This window comes from Oreochromis aureus, linkage group 8 (genome assembly GCF_013358895.1).
Source record: "Oreochromis aureus strain Israel breed Guangdong linkage group 8, ZZ_aureus, whole genome shotgun sequence".
Classification (NCBI taxonomy): domain Eukaryota; kingdom Metazoa; phylum Chordata; class Actinopteri; order Cichliformes; family Cichlidae; genus Oreochromis; species Oreochromis aureus.
This window is the reverse complement of record NC_052949.1, coordinates 30,730,133-30,749,822: the sequence shown is the minus strand read 5'-3', so window position 1 is coordinate 30,749,822 and position 19,690 is coordinate 30,730,133. Positions and strand designations below refer to the sequence as shown.

Here is a 19,690-nt window from a genome sequence, read left to right as displayed (position 1 = left end):
CTTTTCAGTATTTGTGCTAAATACAGCATTTCTGCTATTTTATGAGATTTGTGCCAAATACAGCATTTCTGCTAAATCATACTATTTCTGCTATTTCATAAGATTTGTACTAAATATAGTGTTTCTGCCAAATATAGTATTTCTGCTTAATTATAGTATTTCTGCCATTTTATAGTATTTGTGCTAAAACATAGTATTTCTACTAAATGTAGTATTTATGCTTAATCATACTATTTGTATATATTTCTAACAGGTCCCCAGGCAGCTAATCCTCTGTGAGGACTGATACATATAAAATTTACATATCAGGGCCTGCACGGCTTCCCAGCCAGCCAATCATATCTGAGGTCTGCCCTTTCTTCTCTCGTCATATCTCAGCGACAGATGTACAAAGAGCAATGCAAATCACAGTCAAAGTACACGAAAGTACGCTGATTCACCCAGTACAAGAATTATGCTTCTAGTCCACCTAGTTTTTGAGTTACACGACGTTTTGTAACTCCAAAAAAACAGCGTTTTTCGCCTCTCACCGCAATCTAATTCTGACTGCTCATCACCCTGTTTTCCAGGCGCTCATTCTCTTTCCCAGTGGCGCCGTTGGTGATGGCACAGGTCTGCAACCCAAAAGTCGTGGGTTCAATTACATCTTGGACAACATGTTTTTTTTCCCTACAAATTAATACACTATCACAGACCACTAATTCATATTCATCATTTATTACAATTCTGCAAACTTTTATGATTTTAGCAGCTTTTTCTCCTCAGACTAACACAAAGTCTGAAAACTCTCCATAGAAAGTCAATGGAGAGCTTGTTCAAAATCACCGCTTGATTTCTGTAATGAGAGGCATTTTCGAATCGTCATATCTCCCGAACGAAGCGAAGTTAAGACATGAGGCTTGTGCCAATATATCTTCAGACAGTCCTGACGCTCACAATTCAAGAATTTTTTTCTCACCTATTACCATTTGGCCATGAATTGGGTTTGTTTGAGCGTAGGAAATTTGTCCCTCGCTCAGATTTCTTCAGATTTCAACCTCTGGAACTGAGGCACTTTTTTCTCTCGTCATATCTTTTTGATGGATTTCCACACAGACCTGAAAATTTCCATGACTGTTCATCAAAGCCTGCTGTCTCTTACGGTGAAAGAATGATATCGATACTCCAAACAGATTTAGAGTTAGAAAGCATTGTTTGAGGGCAAGTCAAGGCAGTTTTCGCTCCCCTCTACTAAGTTATGGTGCATTAGAAGTTAAATATCTTTAATAATTCATATTTTAATGACAAATTGTCAACACTATAAGATTCCCCCATCTCTTCTGAATAAAACGGTGTAAGAATGACTGTTCTAGCCCCTACGGTTAGGAAATTATAGCCATTTGTTTGAGGGGAATCCTGACTATGAAAAATAGACAGCACAAATCATGTCTCTGTGGTGCATGTGTGTAAAAATAGGTGCACCTGTTTTGGCGGGAAAAAGTACACAGCCTCTCTGATTGGTGGATTCAAATTTAGCAGCTCCCAGGCTGCTTGACTGACCTAGAAACTTGCTTTTCTCTCCCTGTGTGTGTGTGTGTGTGTGTGTGTGTGTGTGTGTGTGTGTGTGTGTGTGTGTGTGTGTGTGTGTGAGCCTTTTTATGGGAGCATGTTATTGTATGATTTAAATTCAATATATTTAGACTGGTTGACTGAATTTGATCCTGTGTGTGTCTCTCTGTGCATGTGTGTTTCCATATGTGTCCATATTTGTGATTGCGGGACTGTTATACTTTTTTTTGCTGATTTTTTTTTTTTTTCATTTAACAATTAGATTTGAGGGACCCTTAGCATGTTCAGGATTTTTTCAGCTGTCCATTTTGCTTTTCCAATTTTTCTGTTAGTTATTACTATTGTGCTAAATCATACTATTTCTGCTATTTTCTAAGATTTGTGCTAAATATAGTATTTCTGCCAAATATAGTATTTCTGATTAATTATAGTTTTTCTACCAAATCATAGTACAGTATTTTTGCTTTTTATAGGATTTTTATAGGATATTTATATTGCTTAATATAGTATTTCTGTTTTTTATAGGATTTGTGCTTAATATAGTATTTATGCTTAATCATACTATTTCTATATATTTCTGCCAGGTCCCCAGGCAGCTAATCCTCTGTGAGGACTGATACATTGAAATTTACATATCAGGGCCTGCACGGCTTCCCAGCCAGCCAATCATATCTGAGGTCTGCCCTTTCTTCTCTCGTCATATCTCAGCGACGGATGTACAAAGAGCAATGAAAATCGCAGTCAAAGTACACCAAAGTCCGCTGATTCGCCCAGTACAAGAATTATGCTTCTAGTCCACCTAGTTTTTGAGTTACACGACGTTTTGTAACTCCAAAAAACGGCGCTCTTTGCCTCTCACCGTGATCTAATTCTGACTGCTCATCACCCTGTTTTCCAGGTGCTCGTTCTCTTTCCCAGTGGCACAGTTTGTAATGACACAGGTCTGCAGCCCAAAGGTCGTGGGTGCAATTACACCTTGGGCAACATGTTTTTTTTACCTACAATTTACTACACTATCACAGACCACTAATTCATATTCATCATTTATTACAATTCTGCAAACTTTTAGGATTTTACCAGCTTTTCTAATATGGACCTCAGATTCTTGTTAACACTCCATGGCACAAATACTGTTCCCTTTAGGCTCTGTGTATGTGTGTGTGTGTATCAATATTTCTCCCATTTTAAAGTATTACTCTTCCATAATTGTATTTCTGTTAAATCAAAGTACTTTTACTACATCTTGGTACTTCTGCTCAATCATACTATTTTGCCAAATCATGGTTTTTGTGCCAAATCATAATATTTGTGTTATGTTATAGTATTACTACTAAGTGGAGGAATTTCTGTCATGTTACAGTATATGTGCTGATTACAGTATTTCTGTATAATAGAATTTTGGCAAATCTCCTCAGACTAACACAAAGTCTGGAAACTCTGCATAGAAAGTCAATGGAGAGCTTGTTCAAAATCACCGCTGGATTTCTCTAATGAGAGGCATTTTCAAATCGTCATATCTCCTTAACGCAGCGAAGTTAAGACATGAGGCTTGTGCCAGTATATCTTCAGACACTCCTGACGCTCACAATTCAAGAATTATTTTCTCACCTATTACCGTTCTGAAATGAGTTAGACTTGTTTGAGGGTAGGAAATTCGTCCTTCGCTCAGATTTCTTCAGATTTCAAACTCTGGAAATGAACCACTTTTTTCTCTCGTCATATCTTTTTAATGGATTTCCACAGAGACCTGAAAATTTCCATGACTGTTCACCAAAGACTGCTGTCTCTTACGGTGAAAGAATGATATCGATACTCCAAATAGATTTAGAGTTAGAAAGCTTTGTTTGAGGGCAGGTCAAGGCAGTTTTTGCTTCGCCTCTACTCAGTTATGATGCATTAGAAGTCAAATATCTTTAATAATTCATATTTTAATGATAAATTGTCAACAGTTCAAGATTCCCCCATCTCTTCTGAACAAAACGGTGTAAGAATGACCATTCTAGCCCCTACAGTTAGGAAATTATGGTCATTTGTTTGAGGGGAGTTGTCACTATGAGAAATAGACTGCAAAAATCCTGTGTCTCTCTGTGCTGCGTGCACCTGTTTTGGCGGGAAAAAGTACACAGCCTCTCTGATTGGTGGATTCAAATTCAGCAGCTCCCAGGCTGCTTGACTGACCTAGAAACTTACTTCTCTCTCCCTGTGTGTGTGTGTGTGTGTGTGTGTGTGTGTGTGTGTGTGTGTGACAGAGAGAGAGAGAGAGAGAGAGAGAGAGAAAGCCTTTTAATGGGATGATCTCATTGTAAGATTTAAATTCAATATATTTAGACTGGTTGACTGAATTGGATCTTGTGTGCGTGTCTCTCTGTGCATGTGTGTTTCCTTATGTGTACATATTTGTGATTGTGTGGCTGTTATATATTTTTTTGCTGATTTTTTTCATTTAACAAGTATATTTGAGGGACCCTCAGCATGTTCAGCATTTTTTCAGCTGTCCATTTTGCTTTTCCAATTTTTCTGTTTAAGTTTTTACTATTGTGCTAAATCATACTATTTCTGCTATTTTATAAGATTTGTGCAAAATATAGTATTTCTGCCAAATATAGTATTTCTGCTTTTTATAGGATTTGTGCTAAAACATAGTATTTCTACTAAATGTAGTATTTATGCTTAATAATACTAATTCTATATATTACTGCCAGGTCCCCAGGCAGCCAATCCTCTGTGAGGCCTGAGACATTCAAATTTACATATCAGGGCCTGCACGGCTTCTCAGCCAGCCAATCATATCTTAGGGATGAGACATTCAAATTTACAAATCAGGGCCTGGACTGCTTCCCAGCCAGCCAATCATATATGTGGGTTGAGGCATTCAAATTTGCATATTGGGGCCTTCGTGGCTTCTAATCCAACAAGTCATCCATGTCATATATCTCTAAAAATCCATATTTTAATGATAAATTGTCAACACTTGAAGATTCCTCCATCTCTTCTGAACAAAACGGTGTAAGAATGACCATTCTAGCCCCTACGGTTAGGAAATTATGGTCATTTGTTTCAGGGGAGTCCTCACTATGAGAAATAGACTACAAAAATCCTGTTTCTGTGCTGCGTGTGTGCACCTGTTTTGGCGGGAAAAACTACACAGCCTCTCTGATTGGTGGATTCAAATTTAGCAGCTCCCAGGCAGCTTGACTGACCTAGAAACTTGCTTCTCTCGCCGTGTGTGTGTGTGTGTGTGTGTGTGTGTGTGTGTGTGTGTGTGTGAGACACACACACAGAGAGAGAGAGAGAGAGAGAAAGCCTTTTATAGTATTCTGTAAACTTTTATGATTTTACCAGCTTTTCTAATATGGACCTCAGATTCTTGTTAACACTCCATGGCACAAATACTATTCCCTTTAGGCTCTGTGTATGTGTGTGTGTATCAATATTTCTCCCATTTTAAAGTATTACTCCTCCATAATTGTATTTCTGTTAAATCAAAGTACTTTTACTACATCTTAGTACTTCTGCTCAATCATAGTATTTTGCCAAATCATGGTTTTTGTGCCAAATCATAATATTTGTGTTATGTTATAGTATTACTACTAAGTGGAGGAATTTCTGTCATGTTACAGTATATGTGCTGATTGCAGTATTTCTGTATAATAGAATTTTGGCAAATCTCCTCAGACCAACACAAAGTCTGGAAACTGCATAGAAAGTCAATGGAGAGTTTGTTCAAAGTCACCGCTGGATTTCTGTAATGAGAGGCATTTTCAAATCGTCATATCTCCTGAACTAAGCGAAGTTAAGACATGAGGCTTGTGCCAATCTTCAGACACTCCTGACGCTCACAATTCAAGAATTTCTTTCTCACCTATTACCATTTGGCCATGAATTGGGTTTGTTTGAGGGTAGGAAATTCGTCCATCGCTCAGATTTCTTCAGATTTCAAACTCTGGAAATGAGGCACTTTTTTCTCTCGTCATATCTTTTTTTTGGATTTCCACAGAGACCTGAAAATTTCCATGACTGTTCACCAAAGCCTGCTGTCTCTTACGGTGAAAGAATGATATCGATACTCCACATAGATTTAGAGTTAGAAAGCGTTGTTTGAGGGCAAGTCAAGGCAGTTTTCGCTTGCCTCTACTCAGTTATGGTGCATTACAAGTCAAATATCTTCAATAATTCATATTTTAATGATAAATTGTCAATACTTTAAGATTCCCCCATCTCTTCTGAACAAAACGGTGTAAGAATGACTGTTCTAGCCCCTACGGTTAGGAAATTATAGCCATTTGTTTGAGGGGAATCCTGGCTATGAAAAATAGACAGCACAAATCCTGTCTCTGTGCTGCATGTGTGTAAAAAGAGGTGCACCTGTTTTGGCGGGAAAAACTACACAGCCTCTCTGATTGGTGGATTCAAATTTAGCAGCTCCCAGGCTTACTTGACTGACCTAGAAACAGGCTGTTAACAACCCCTGTTCACTTGTTGATGCTGCTGCTGCTGTGTGTGTGTGTGTGTGTGTGTGTGCCTGAGTGTGTGTGTGTGTGTGTGTGTGTGTGTGTGTGTGTGTGATTTAAATTCAATATATTTAGACTGGTTGACTGAATTTGATCCTGTGTGTGTCTGTCTGTGCATGTGTGTTACCATATGTGTACATATTTGTGATTGTGTGACTGTTATACTTTTTTTTTGCTGATTTTTTTTTCATTTAACAATTACATTTGAGGGACCCTTAGCATGTTCAGGATTTTTTCAGCTGTCCATTTTGCTTTTCCAATTTTTCTATTTAGGTTATTACTATTGTGCTAAGTCATAGCATTTCTGCTGCTTTCCAGTATTTGTGCTAAATACACCATTTCTGCTAAATCATACTATATCTGCTATTTTATGAGATTTGTGCTAAATACAGCATTTCTGCTAAATCATACTATTTCTGCTATTTCATAAGATTTGTGCTAAATATAGTTTTCCTGCTAAAAAATAGTATTTCTGCCAAATATAGTATTTTTGATTAATTATAGTTTTTCTACCAAATCATAGTACAGTTTTGCTGCTTTTTATATGGCTTCAAAGACAACCAATCATATCCGAGGTCTTGCACATTCAAATTTGCATATTGTTGCCTTCATGGCTTCCCAGCCAGCCAATCTTATCTGAGGCCTGGCACATTCAAATTTGCATATTGGGGCATTCATGGCTTCTAAGACAACCAATCATCTATGTCATATATCTATGATATTTCATATTTTTATTTTAAATGGTCAACATTTCAAGATTCTCCCATGTCTTCTGAACACAACGGTCTAAGAATGACCGCTTTAGCCCCTACAGTTAGGAATTTATGGCTGTTTGATTGAGGGAGTCCTCACTATGAGAAATAGACTGCAAAATCCTGTCTCCTCTGTGCTGTAAAAGCCTGCACTTGGTGCACCAGTTTTGGCAGGAAAAAGCACACAGCCTCTCTGATTGGTGGATTCAAATTGAGAATCTCACAGCTGTTTGACTGACCTAGAAACATGCTGTTAACAGCCCCTGTTCACTTGCCGATGCTGTGTGTGTGTGTGTGTGTGTGTGCCTGAGTGTGTGTGTGTGTGTGTGTGTGTATGTGTGTGTGTGTGTGTGTAAGAGAGAGAGAAAGAAAGTCACACAAAGACCCTTTTTAGGGCAGCATCTCATTGTTGGATAAAAATGTAATATATTCAGACTGGTTGACTGGCATACTCCAAATAGATTTAGAGTTAGAAAGCGTTGTTTGAGGGCAAGTCGAGGCAGTATTCGCTTTGCCTCTACTCAGTTATGGTGCATTAGAAGTCAAATATCTTCAATAATTCATATTTTAATGATACATTGTCAACACTTGAAGATTCCCCCATCTCTTCTGAGCAAAACGGTGTAAGAATGACCGTTCTAGCCCCTACGGTTAGGGAATTATAGCCATTTGTTTGAGGGGAGTCCTCACTATGGAAAATTGACTGCACAAATCCTGTCTGTCTCTGTGCTGCGTGTGTGTAAGCAGGTGCACCTGTTTTGGCGGGAAAAAGTACACAGCCTCTCTGATTGGTGGATTCAAATTTAGCAGCTCCCAGGCTGCTTGACTGACCTAGAAACTTGCTTGTCTCTCCCTGTGTGTGTGTGTGTGTGTGTGTGTGTGTGTGTGTGTGTGTGTGTGTGTGTGTGTGTGTGTGTGTGTGAATCAGTGGATTCAACTTGACCAGACTGGCATGGAAACATACAGGACACTTCATGCTCTCTTTGTCTCTGTTTGCCCTTGTGTGTTTATGTTTGTATGTCTGTGTTTATGCTTGCATCTCTGTTTGTACACATTGTTTTCTGAACATGGGTTATGTGTCTCTGTGTGAGTGTGTGTATCCCTATTTGTAAATATTGCTAGGCATGTCATTTTTGCCTTAGCTTTGTGTATCTGCTGGCATTTCCTTTGTAACTTTTTTAATGTTTCTGCCAATTTTTCACAGTTGAACAACAACTAATCTTTTGAGGAAACTTCAGCTTTTTGAAGCTGGCCGTTTTGCGTGTCCAATATTTCTGCTAAAGTTATTACTTTTCTGCTAAATTATACTATTTCAGCTCCAATGTTGCATTTTTACTACATGTTACTATTATACTACTGTATATTAAGTTGTGCTCTTACAACATTTTTCCAAGTTTTTAGGTTTTTCTACATATTAACATTTCTGCTGTATTACAACACTTCTGCCATGTTGTACTATTTCTGCCAAGTCACTAATTTTTTGCTAAGTTACAACATGTCCGCTACATTCTCCTTTGATATAGCATTTTTGCAAACGCTTTATGTTTCTTCTTAGGTTTCTGCAAAGTTGTTATATTTTGGCTCAGTTTTTATTTATCTATAAAGTTATTACAATTTCAACCACTTTTCTGATACTGACTTTAGGTTCGTCAGCTATTTTCAGCTTTTTCAGCAGTTTTCAGCAGACAGCTTCAGCATTACAGCATCCACACTGCATTTTCGCAGGAAATGCAAATTTTTCTTGTTCCACTATATTATTCTAGTTGCTTCCGTACGTTTTTGGCACTTAACTACTCCCTCAGTTTTTATCCGATTTTCGCCATTCAAACTTTAAAAAAATCTGCTATTTCTGCTAATGCCGGCTATGACTTTTGGTGCTCAAAACTTCTATACTTTTTGAGATATTGAATTTTATTTGCAATATGTTTTGCCCATTTCTTCCACATTATCAGTGGGGTCACTGATTTTCCTTGCCGGGTTGAGCTGTGTTTTAGCTCAGTGAGATGAGCAGCCGTTCTCAGACTGGGAGGCTTCAAATCCCGCTTATGGCAACATTTCTTTCAGTTAACAGTTAAACTTTTTTAACTCTTTTCAACACAAATTTCAGCTTTTTCACCCCTTTTCAGCAAAATTTTCAGTTTTTTCTGCTGTTTTCAGAAAACAACTCTTTTCAGCAGAAATTCTGCTCATTCACCTCTTTTCAGCGCAACGTTCTGCTTCTTTCCATCTTTTCAGCCCAAATTCTGCTTATTCACCTCTTCTGCAAACTGTTCAGCCTTTTCACATCTTATCAGCACAATTCTCAGCAGCTTCTGCTCATTTCAGCAGAATTGCCAGTCTCTCCACCTATTCTTTGAAAGAATGAGTTTGGCTCAGTGAGATGAGTAGCTGCCTTGAGACCAGGAGGGTCAGGTTCAAATCCTACTTCTGGCAACATTTTTTTTCACCACTTTTCAGCAAAAATTTCTCCGTCTTTACCCCTTTCAGTAGAATTTTTGGCTTTTCACCACTTTTCAGCAAAAATTTCTGCCTGTTTTCAGCAGAATTTTCAGTTTCTTCACCGCCATACAATTTTTTGCAACTTTTCATCTTTTTCAGCTATTTTCAGCAGACAGCTTCAGCGTTATGGCATCCACACAGTACCATAACGTAATGCTTCAATGTTACGGGTGCTGTTGGTTTCTCTGTTGTGTGACGTATGTAAATTCACCTGTGCAGGGGCTCGGCTGTGATTGGTGGACCTAATGACCGGCCTGATGTGACTGGTTCCTGCGGTGGCCGTGAGCTACAAAAGGGCGACTGAAGAGCTGCGCTGGTTGGGATGTGTGGCAGACTTCCCATGCACCTGCCTCTGGTCCAGACGGCGCGGCTGCAGCTACAGTCTTTTAGCATAAAGTCGGGCATGTGTGTGAGGTGCGGAGTAAGTAGGGGTGAGCTGCCGATTATTTTGAGATGCCTTCTTTTCTCCTGTGGTTTTTAGACCAGAGAGGTCAGTCTGTGTTATTTCTTTGTTTTCTTTTCCGTGGATAGGTTAGAGGGGAACCGAAGCATAGGTTGAGTTTTGTTTATTGTTTTGGCCTTGGCTCACTCCGAAGTATATACTCCCCCATTGTGCCATTAGTGTAAATAAATTATTGTTAAGAATCAAACGCTGTGGCTGTGTCTGTTTGACATCCTGCGCATCGTTACGGTCATTACGAGCCGGGTCGTAACAGCGTGTTCATGCAAACATTGTTGGGTCTGCCGTGGTAAATGGGACATCTGCTCATGAACCTCTGTGCACAGCGTCTGCAAATCGGGGCTGTACGAAGTAACTTCATCTTTACACAAAACTGTAAGCTGTCATCTGTGAGGTGTGAGCGGTGTTTGGTTTTACCATAGTTCATGGTGGAGAATGGCTGCTCTGCTGAGTTTTGCTCTCTGTAGCCGTATGCCTGGCAAACTACACTGATTAGCGGCAGTATAGGCACACTTAAAATTTCTTCTGAAATTTTCGCTTTCTAGTTCTATTTGTTATATGTTTGTTTATGTATGATTAGCTTATTTTATATGTATGCATTAGTATTTAAATATAGTATATCTTATCTTATATCCGCTTATCTTAAAATCTTACATCATTTATTCTGAAATTATTTTATTTGGTCCAATTTGGAATTTTGAGATTCTGACTTCAGTTTAAGAGTAAAATGAATCTGAAATGAATGAAGGTCTTGAAATTGTGCCACAAGCCTCTATTTCATATTGAGGTTTACAGATCTGTGCATGTACCACACACACACACACACACACACACACACACACACACACACACACACACACACACACACACACACACACACACGCATGGTCACGTCAGCACGATGAAAAAAAGAACACAGTTTGTTCCCTCAGAAATGCAGCAGAGACAGAGACTGTTGGACTGTCCAGCATTACCTCGTTGCTCTACGATCGTGTTTCCAGTGACAGAGATCACATCAGCAGTCTCTGTTGCATGCTCACAATATTTAAATGTGTTTGTTTTCAGTGCACTTAGCTGTGTGTAGTTATTGTTCCTAGGAGCGTGCTCGCATTTGACTGCATGTCTTCTTAAGCGTGCTCACAGTGGAAATACACTGACACATAATAATTATAATACACCGGCAAAGTGAAAAAAACAAGAAAACACTGAAAAGATTAACTAAATCAAATCTTTTTTAGGTGCAGAAAGCAGAGTTTCCATCTGGAGCTCTAGCTGATTGAAAAAAAATATGAACTATGAATAATGCATGTAGTGACTATGAAATTACAGCTTTAAGGTAATTTGTGTTTTGAGAGCTGAACATAATTGTTTTGGGACTACAAATTTCCCTTTGCCTTCAAGAAACCAACTGAACTAAGTGGAAAGCTGCTGGAAGAAAATAAGTCTGCGCCTTTTAAATGCTGAGTATCTAAAGATACAACGATCAGCGCTCTGTTTGTTTCTCCAGTTTTTTGCTTTCAGACTAACTTTATCTGCATTTGTTTGTGCAATCCTCTGCCAGATTAAGATAATGCAAGTTACAGAACAAGCATAGAGAAATCCAACATGGGGGATAAAAGCAAATCCCAGATTGAAGGAAAAGCAGGAATCCTGGAAAACATCAGTCTTACAACAATGTTTTGGTTTAAGTGTGGAGGTCTTAATGTGTAGGTGTCAGTAACTGAAAATATGTGTGTTCTACTCAACTAACCTAAGGGAGCACTTGATGACCAAAGTATAACACAAGACATCAAACTGTGTGATATCAGTCGCTGACACATAAACTACTGTAAATCTGTTTCACCTGCTTTGGGCCAAATGAATGAAACAAGTGGTGCACTGCAGATGCAACTAGACAACACTCTAAAAAGAAACGGTGCCGCAGGCAGCAGACACAAACCATTGTTTTGTGGTGAACCATTGTTCACCATACTATCTCCAGGCTTTGTCATGCCTGTCACATGTACTTAAACCTGCAGTCAAAGACCTGCAAGCTCTGCTGTTCTCAGTCGAATGCCAATCACTTTACAAGGTGCTGAGGTCTAAGCACTAAAGGATGTCAGACCCTCATGTCTGTTTTTGAGTGTTTAGTCAGAAATATGAACAGGATCCTGCTGAAGGTCATTTTTAGGGCTTTAGCAGTGCTCCTCTTGTTCCTTCTGTACAAAGGAGCAGATCCTGGTCCTGGTGCTGTCCTCCCAGCCGGCACATATGAAAGTGTCACGGTCTGTGGCTCTGCATCCGGGGAGCCACGGGATAGTGCGGTGGTCACACCCCCGGCTGGGCCGCCTTCAACACACCTGCGTCACATTTGAGGCAATCACCAGAGGACTACTTCAACCAGCACTGACGGCTACTCCTCGTCAGTCCGTTAGTCTCCCCTCAGTGGTAACTAGGCCCTGCATTAAATCTTAGCCTTTTCCATGTGAAGTTTTGGATTCTGTCTAATCTTGTGTTTGTGCAACTAGTGATCAGCGTTCGGCGTGGAAGCCTGTTGCCTGCTGTCCTCCTGCCTGATTGCCTCCCTCCCTTGGATTCCCTCCACGGACACCTCTCCCCTCAAAGCTCCACGGTGCTATTAATTGTGTCCCCCCTTTGTGTTGCAGTTTCCCCACGGTCCCGATTATGGCGCTCCTGGGCTCCGCACTCCTCGTTTTCCCCCACGGCGTGAGCCTTAGTTTTCCGTTCCCCTGGCTTCGTTAACGACTCGTGAGTTTAATAATAAATTTGTACATAGTTCTGAGTTGTGGTGTATTGAGTCTGCTTATTGGGGTCCAGTTACCTGTACACTCCGTGATCCTTGACAGAAAGTGCCATTGTTTACAGTAAATGGCACATCCTACCTAAGCACTGTTGCTAATCATGCCCCTCATTTAATCACATCAGGGTACCCATGATGGGTAGGGATGGGTATCGTTTAGGTTTTATCCGATACCGGTGCCAAACCGGTACTTTTGAAACGGTGCCGGTGCTTAAACGGTGCTCAAACCGGTGCTTAAAGAATGGAGAACACAAAATTGGTCCAAAAACCTCATATGTTTAGCTGTTTTTTGTAAAAAGATAACAATGTAAGCCTTTTCTGCAGCTGTAGGGCATATATGGTATCACTCTTGGCTGGAAGCAGTGCTTAAACAATGGAAAAAACACAAAATTGGTCCAAAAACCTCTCATGTTTAAATGTTTTCCACTTTTTCTTTGGTCATTTTAGCTATTTTGGCCAGGGTGAAGGGAGTATCTGCCATCAAACAAGAAGACAGCTGCATGTAACTACGACAGTGTTTGCTAGTTCACCTTACATGCATTAATGTAATAATGTGGTTAGCCTACTCAATGTGAATTACACATGAACAACATTAAGCTACTCACGCAGAGAAGAACGGCTGCTGCTGCCATCATCATCCGTCATCATTTCTGCTACACTGGCAGGGCTAGGGGCCAGGACTCTCCTCTTCGGGTTTTAGGGGGGATGTTGCTAACTCCGGGTCCGATAACAGGCACCGCACCCGCAGTAGATGTGCACGGTGTGAGGTCTCGCATCAAGCTAAACACGGCGCATTTCTCGGCTTTAAAAAAACCGCTATGCGTCGCCAGGTGTTTCATCGGATTTGAGGTGTTACCTCCTTTGACAGTATCACAGTATCAGCTTAAAGCACTTGTTGCAGGCAGCTGAGTTTGCATGCTTTGCTGTGAAGTACAGCCAGACTTTTGACCGCTTCGCCTTGGGCATTCTTAATGTGTAGCTCTGCTCTAAAAGAACGTACGTACCTGAGCCCGCCTACTTTCCTCGGAAACGTAAAATGATTGGCTAGAATTGGCTAAGGAAAAAAAAAAAGCACCGAAATAAAGCACCGAAATGTGCGCTGCTTTTCGGTCTGGTTACTACCGTTTATGTCAGAACCGGTGCCATCATGGCACCGGACACCGGTACCCATCCCTAATGATGGGTACTCTATGCTTTGTCATGAAACTGTAGCTCCGACCCAGTACTGGCTACGTGGTCCCAATAAATCCATATTAGGTCCAGCTTGCTTGCTGAATCCAGTTTTGCCATCAAACTGTCTCAGTTGTTTGATGTGAGCTGTGTGACATGGTGCTCACTTGGTATAAGGGTCCAAACAATGCCAATAAAATACTGCACACACCATGACACTACCCACACATCCCTGAATCACTGATGCACAGTGCATGGTTGTTTTAAGTCTGATCCTAACCACAGTTAGAGTCCTCATAGGTTTCAGCTATGGTCATTGACGTCTATTTATTGACACTAGCCTTTATGCTAGCCTTTCTCCATGACTTCTGCCACCTGTCTGTCCTCCTCTTCTTCACTCTCTCTTGCTCTCCACATCAGCATCTTGATTGCCAGCACAGTCTCAGAGGAGGACACTTATCTCAGCTGCTGTTGTCCATGGACCTGGTTTGTTATCCCCACAGCACCTATTGCAAGATGCTCATGCTCTGTCAATAGCCCTACTCTATGAGCTAATACAATCAGCAGACTCTTAATAGTGGTGCTATTAAGATGTGGAATAGCAATAGAAAGCCAGTTCAAGATACTGCACACTGTTTAAGAAGGAGGGGGAGACAGAAAACACCTGGTGAAATCAATAGCCTTTTTTGGGGCTTGTAAATTTTTACCTCATTATGGAGGAGACACAAGGATGGTGGGGGTAGATTTGTGGAGAATAGAAGAGAAACACATTGTACTCAGGCTTTATGATCCAGGAAGTGATCTTTTTGTGTGAGAAAAACAATGAATGTGAACCTTGCAGATGCACTATCGTGGGCATTGTAAAGTATAAATACTTTATGTTACTTCTGCAGTTGAAACAGCATTAGTCTTAACTGTAACTTGATTGTTGGTTTATCTTACTATTAAGCCATTGAGATAGCAGTTGTTTCCATGTTGTATGGACTGCATTTACAGCCTCGTGCATAAAGCTAAACTGTCCTGATGATAGCCTGGTGTATCTGGAAGATCAACGAAATGACATATTCAGACTCTGTCATTTTGTTGTGATGTACTTTTGTATTGTGTGGCTTCATGTTGGTTGGCATGACCAGTCACAACAAAGAAGGGAGACACACTTTGTCTAACTGACATCTGGATTATGTTAGGAATTTACAAAGAATGTCTCTTCCTAATTATATTTGTAATACATATAGCATGCTAGTATCTTTGGAGAGCAGGTTCAGGAACTGGAGACCCAGACCAACTTCGCACTGCTGAAAATAATCCTGTAACTAGCCAAACCCGGGCAGGCCAAAGTAGCTTAGTCCCGGTTATTTGTCCCTCAGGAGCTCTCGTTTCTAGAAATCTGACCAAATTTAATACAAAATTGTTACTATCCAGAGTTGGGACCAAGAAGTAAAGCTTATATTGAAGATTCAAGATTCAAAGCGTTTGTTGTCATGTGTTCAAAGAAAAAGCATTTCTGTGTACAATGAAATTCTTTCTTTGCTGTCCACACGCAGATGCAGGTTATTATGTACAAATGGATCAAATACAAATAGCAGGAATAAATAAGTGGAGACAAAAATTGAAGTGTTAAATAGATTTATGTGCAAACGAGCTATGAGCTTAATATGCTGCTTTGATATGTGAGATGACCTGATGTGCAAAAATTATTATTACTGTTAAATGTCTTGTTGGTAAATAATAAATTTACTGGTAATTATACAGCACCAGCTGAGCATTCAGAGTGCTTTCAGTTTCAGCCAGATCAACCTACGATCTCATTTAAATAAATAAATTAAGTTGAATAAATGAATGACTTTTCAGTTAGTTGTAGGTAGACAGGAAGATCCTTTACGATTTCCGGGGGTCCAGCACCATCAGCACCCCTACGGTACTTCCCACAGCCTTGGAGAAGAAGAAGATAAAATAGTGTGGTGGTGGATTTTTATGTATGCAAAGCCTGCTGATTTGGAAAACAGCTGAGTGCAAAGTAAGGAACGGGGGAAGAAGGTCAACGGTACCATGTGCCACACTCAGTCATTACAAAGACAGAGAGATGCTTTAAACCCCAAAATTGTCACGGCTAGACGGTCCTCACCGGTCGCCTTGCCAATTTTTGTTGTGTTTGTGTGTACTTTGTGGTGTTCTCCTCTCCATCCTGTGCTGTGTGTTTGTATGCTAGAACACGGACTTCCGGAAGCCGTGGCACGGAACGGCAGTTGACCCGGGGGGAGAATCCTGAGCTGGAATCACCGCACCTGTGCTTTATCATTTCGCCGGCTGCTACTAATCTGAAGCAAACCTATTTAATGGTGCGGTCGGGTCACAACCAACGCTGGAACGTTGAGCTAAACCAGAATCCAGGGATCGGAGGAGGAGCGGGCACAAAAGGAGTTGTTTTGGATTATCACTGCACTGTCACCACGGGGAGAGGTCACCGTATCACTGCACTGCCCTTTTGGATTACAGACTCGAACTGTTGCCTTATTTTTCACTGTGAATAAAATTCACTGCCACGCTGCAAGGAGTCTTGCACCTGAGTCCTTTAACTCAATTCTCCATGACAAAAATATGCTGCGCCAAAAACTGGTCCACCCTAAGGATCGGGTCCCCCAACACAAACAGAGTAACATAGTGTACGCTGTTAAGTGCCAGGAGGATTGCCAGGATTTATACATCGGGGAAACCAAACAACCTCTAGCGAAGCGGATGGCACAACACAGAAGAGCAACCTCATCAGGCCAGGACTCTGCAGTTTATTTACACCTACAGGCCAGTGGACACTCTTTCAATGATGAGGATGTACACATCCTGGACAGGGAAAACGCTGGTTTGAGCGCGAGTCAAGGAGGAGCCATTTACGTGAAAAGGAAAGACCATCTCTGAATCGAGGAGGGGCCTAAGGGTACATCTTTCGCCATCTTACAATGCTGTGATTGCAGCCATTCCCCAACTCTCTGTGAATGGTACTCATGGCCATTGATCAGTGTTCTTTGATCAGTGGGTTTTGGTCGGTGATTGTTGATCAATGGTCATGGGAATTTGCATAATTATGATTAAGGAACTGACCTCACAGCCCATTGTTCCTTCAGTGGGCTGGTTTCAGTCATTATGCAAATGTACTGTTTATAAGGTTTGGGGAAACCTGCAGTCAGCTGAGACTGAAGAAGTCACTTGGATGAGTGACAAAACGTTTCTCCCACAAAACGCTACGTCCAGATGAACAGATTCAACTTTTGGAGAGAGAGATGCTTAGTTTGTGGTTTTTAGTGTTTTATTGTTCTAGTGATTTTTTTGTTTATTGAATTTTTGGATTCATGTTCTTTTTTCTGTAATATTGTAGTAAAACACAATTCTTTGTTCTTGTACTGAGCCTCTCCGTCCTTGTGTTACTTTATATTCTATGGTAAATATTTGCTCTCGTGTTTGGTTAATATTTATAAGTATGAATAGGAGGCGCCCCGAAGTTTATGTCTCTGTTCCTTTATCTCTGATCCTGTTTACGAGCATGTACTCTGTCGGTGTTTATTTCCTTTTTCACTTTTTGTTAGTTTTATTTTAAATCTTGGATTTGTTTCCATTTTTTGTCTTTTCTCCATCAGTCATCGAAGCTCCATTTTAGTTCATTCTTTGAGTTTGTCTGTATTTGGTTCTCAGTCCTTCTTCAACTATGGTGGTTCAACTCTTCTCTCTCACAAACACACACACGTACACAACCAAGAAACTGTACCAGTCCTGCCTGTCTTAAGGGGCCCTGCACCGGTAGAACAATAGTTTTGCCCTACAGAGTGCCTGTATGAAATATAATCCCATTCTCCTGGCCAAGACCCTGTGGTTTTGTGATAAATCGCTCTCAGAGTTGCTATATACAAGAGGAAAACATGCATAACCAAGATCTAGGCAAAGCACATAGCTCCGCTGTTTTCAGCCCTACGCAGGAGTAAGAAAGATTATTTTCCATAAAACTTTATATGAGAGAGCAGCTTCATCTGATCAAGGTTTATAGATAATTAACTGAGAGGTAATGATGCAGCAGTTTGGCTTTTAATATTTTTATCTTGTCTTTCTCCAAAGATGATCTGTTTTTTGTTGTTTTTTTGTTTACAATAGTTTCTGCTAAAGTCAGGTTGTCTTAAATCTTAACCGAGGTTTCCTGCTTTTTGCGATATTGTTGATTCTTTCTTATAGACTTTATCCTGTGAATAAACTCACGATGCCTCCTGCTTGCTGTCTGAAAACAGTACCTCGACTGGTGCTCCTGTCCTCTGTCCTGCTGGTTGACAGAAGCTGTTTTTTCATTGAACGGAATAAATTCCCAACAAAAACAGCTCCTCCTTTGTTTTTATCCCACTGAAGTTGCCTTTTCCCAGCTTTGAAATGCAGTTTTTTTCTTTTATTTGATTCTTTCTCGTCCCATTTCATACACATCCACCCCCACATGAGTCTCTGTATCCCACAGAGTTTCTGCACAATTAGCCTGGTGGGAGAGATGGATGGCACAACTGGTGAAGGTGACGATGGGAAGAGAGAAAGGGAAGAAAGTAAGAAACCTCTCATCATCCTCACAGCTTCTCACCACACACACATAACTGACAAAATAAAACACACCAGCATTTATGGCTCAAGATATATACATCTATCAAAATTCAGTCAATTACTATACATCCACACTAATATATTCAAACTGTATTTATACTCTCGTAATAAGCAAAACCAACCTCTTATATACAGGCATTTAGCAAAATTGGCAAACAATAGTTATAAAGCTCAATACTCTCGAAACTGAAACCACCCTCTCTGCGCGTCACCGCTCCTCATTTGCATTTACACACACCATCAGTGCACATCCAGCTGTGCATTGCTGACACAGAGACTGATCTTACTCATAGATCTCATATTTTATATTACAGACGTCTTCAATTACAACTGCACAGATTTTTTAGGCCTTTTCAACTCCTATGTAATTTCGATAAATATAACATAACGGCTCCAACCGATCAGTCCCAGACTTTTTGTGCTCAATTCACCAGGGCGGTCCCAGACTGTCCTGTCCAGATTTCTAAACCTAACTTAATTTGCCAGCATACCCAATAAGCGCAAAAATAGGAGACTCTAACTCCTAGCAATTTTGGAGATTCCCCAGTCCTCCCCGGTTTGTCGTACCGTACTATCCCATTTAGTCGCCGCTAGGTCAAGGATAAACGTCTTTATCCAGGAGGGAGCGTTACCTCCGAGAAAATGCGCTTCTTAACAGACGCCGCTGTCGTCCTAGAAAAATTTAGAATAATTTGAAACAACAATCTACACCCAACACAGGATTAAGATTGAGGCAGATCTCCTGTTGTGGACATAGGGGACTCTAACCCACGAAAATGACCATCACACGTAGACCAAATGACCAACGGGACTTGAACCCACACAATGACCAAATTCCCTATCATTCTAAGAGTTCACTTAGCAGTCCAACTGCTTTCTCTTTTCATTCCTTTATTCTCATTACTCAGTACTGTCACTTATACTTCATTATCATTACTTCAACCGGTAAACTTCATGAAAACTTCACCAAAATTAAAAAACAGACATTCACCAGTAATTACAGTGACCAGGCTTTTAATTTGACATGCCCAATGTGACACCTTTTGGAAATATATTTCAACAGGCAGTGTCTTACCTTTAAATGCCCCGGGGAATGCCTGCTCACTTTCACCACTGATTACCGTCTGCCCGTCCAATTACCACGGACCCCGGATCTCTCCGTCTACCCCAACATTCCCTCTCTCTCACCGGAACGAGCCCCCAAATGTTAAGGTTCAAATGTTGAGAGAGGAATCCATAAATAAGCACAGATCCGGGCGGGTGCAATTTAGACGGCATTTTAATGAATTACACATGTGTGAGTTCAACAACCCAATCAGTATTGAAC

The 19,690-nt window shown here is 40.5% G+C and overlaps 1 long non-coding RNA gene across 1 annotated transcript; it reads left to right on the top strand.

The window, feature by feature from the left end:
* The first annotated feature begins 11,982 nt into the window (after positions 1–11,982).
* LOC120441539 lies at positions 11,983–16,380 on the top strand. The gene is made up of 3 exons (XR_005614155.1): positions 11,983–12,197; positions 12,278–12,518; positions 15,950–16,380. It is a non-coding gene; the product is annotated as an uncharacterized LOC120441539 (long non-coding RNA).
* The last annotated feature ends 3,310 nt before the right edge of the window (positions 16,381–19,690 follow it).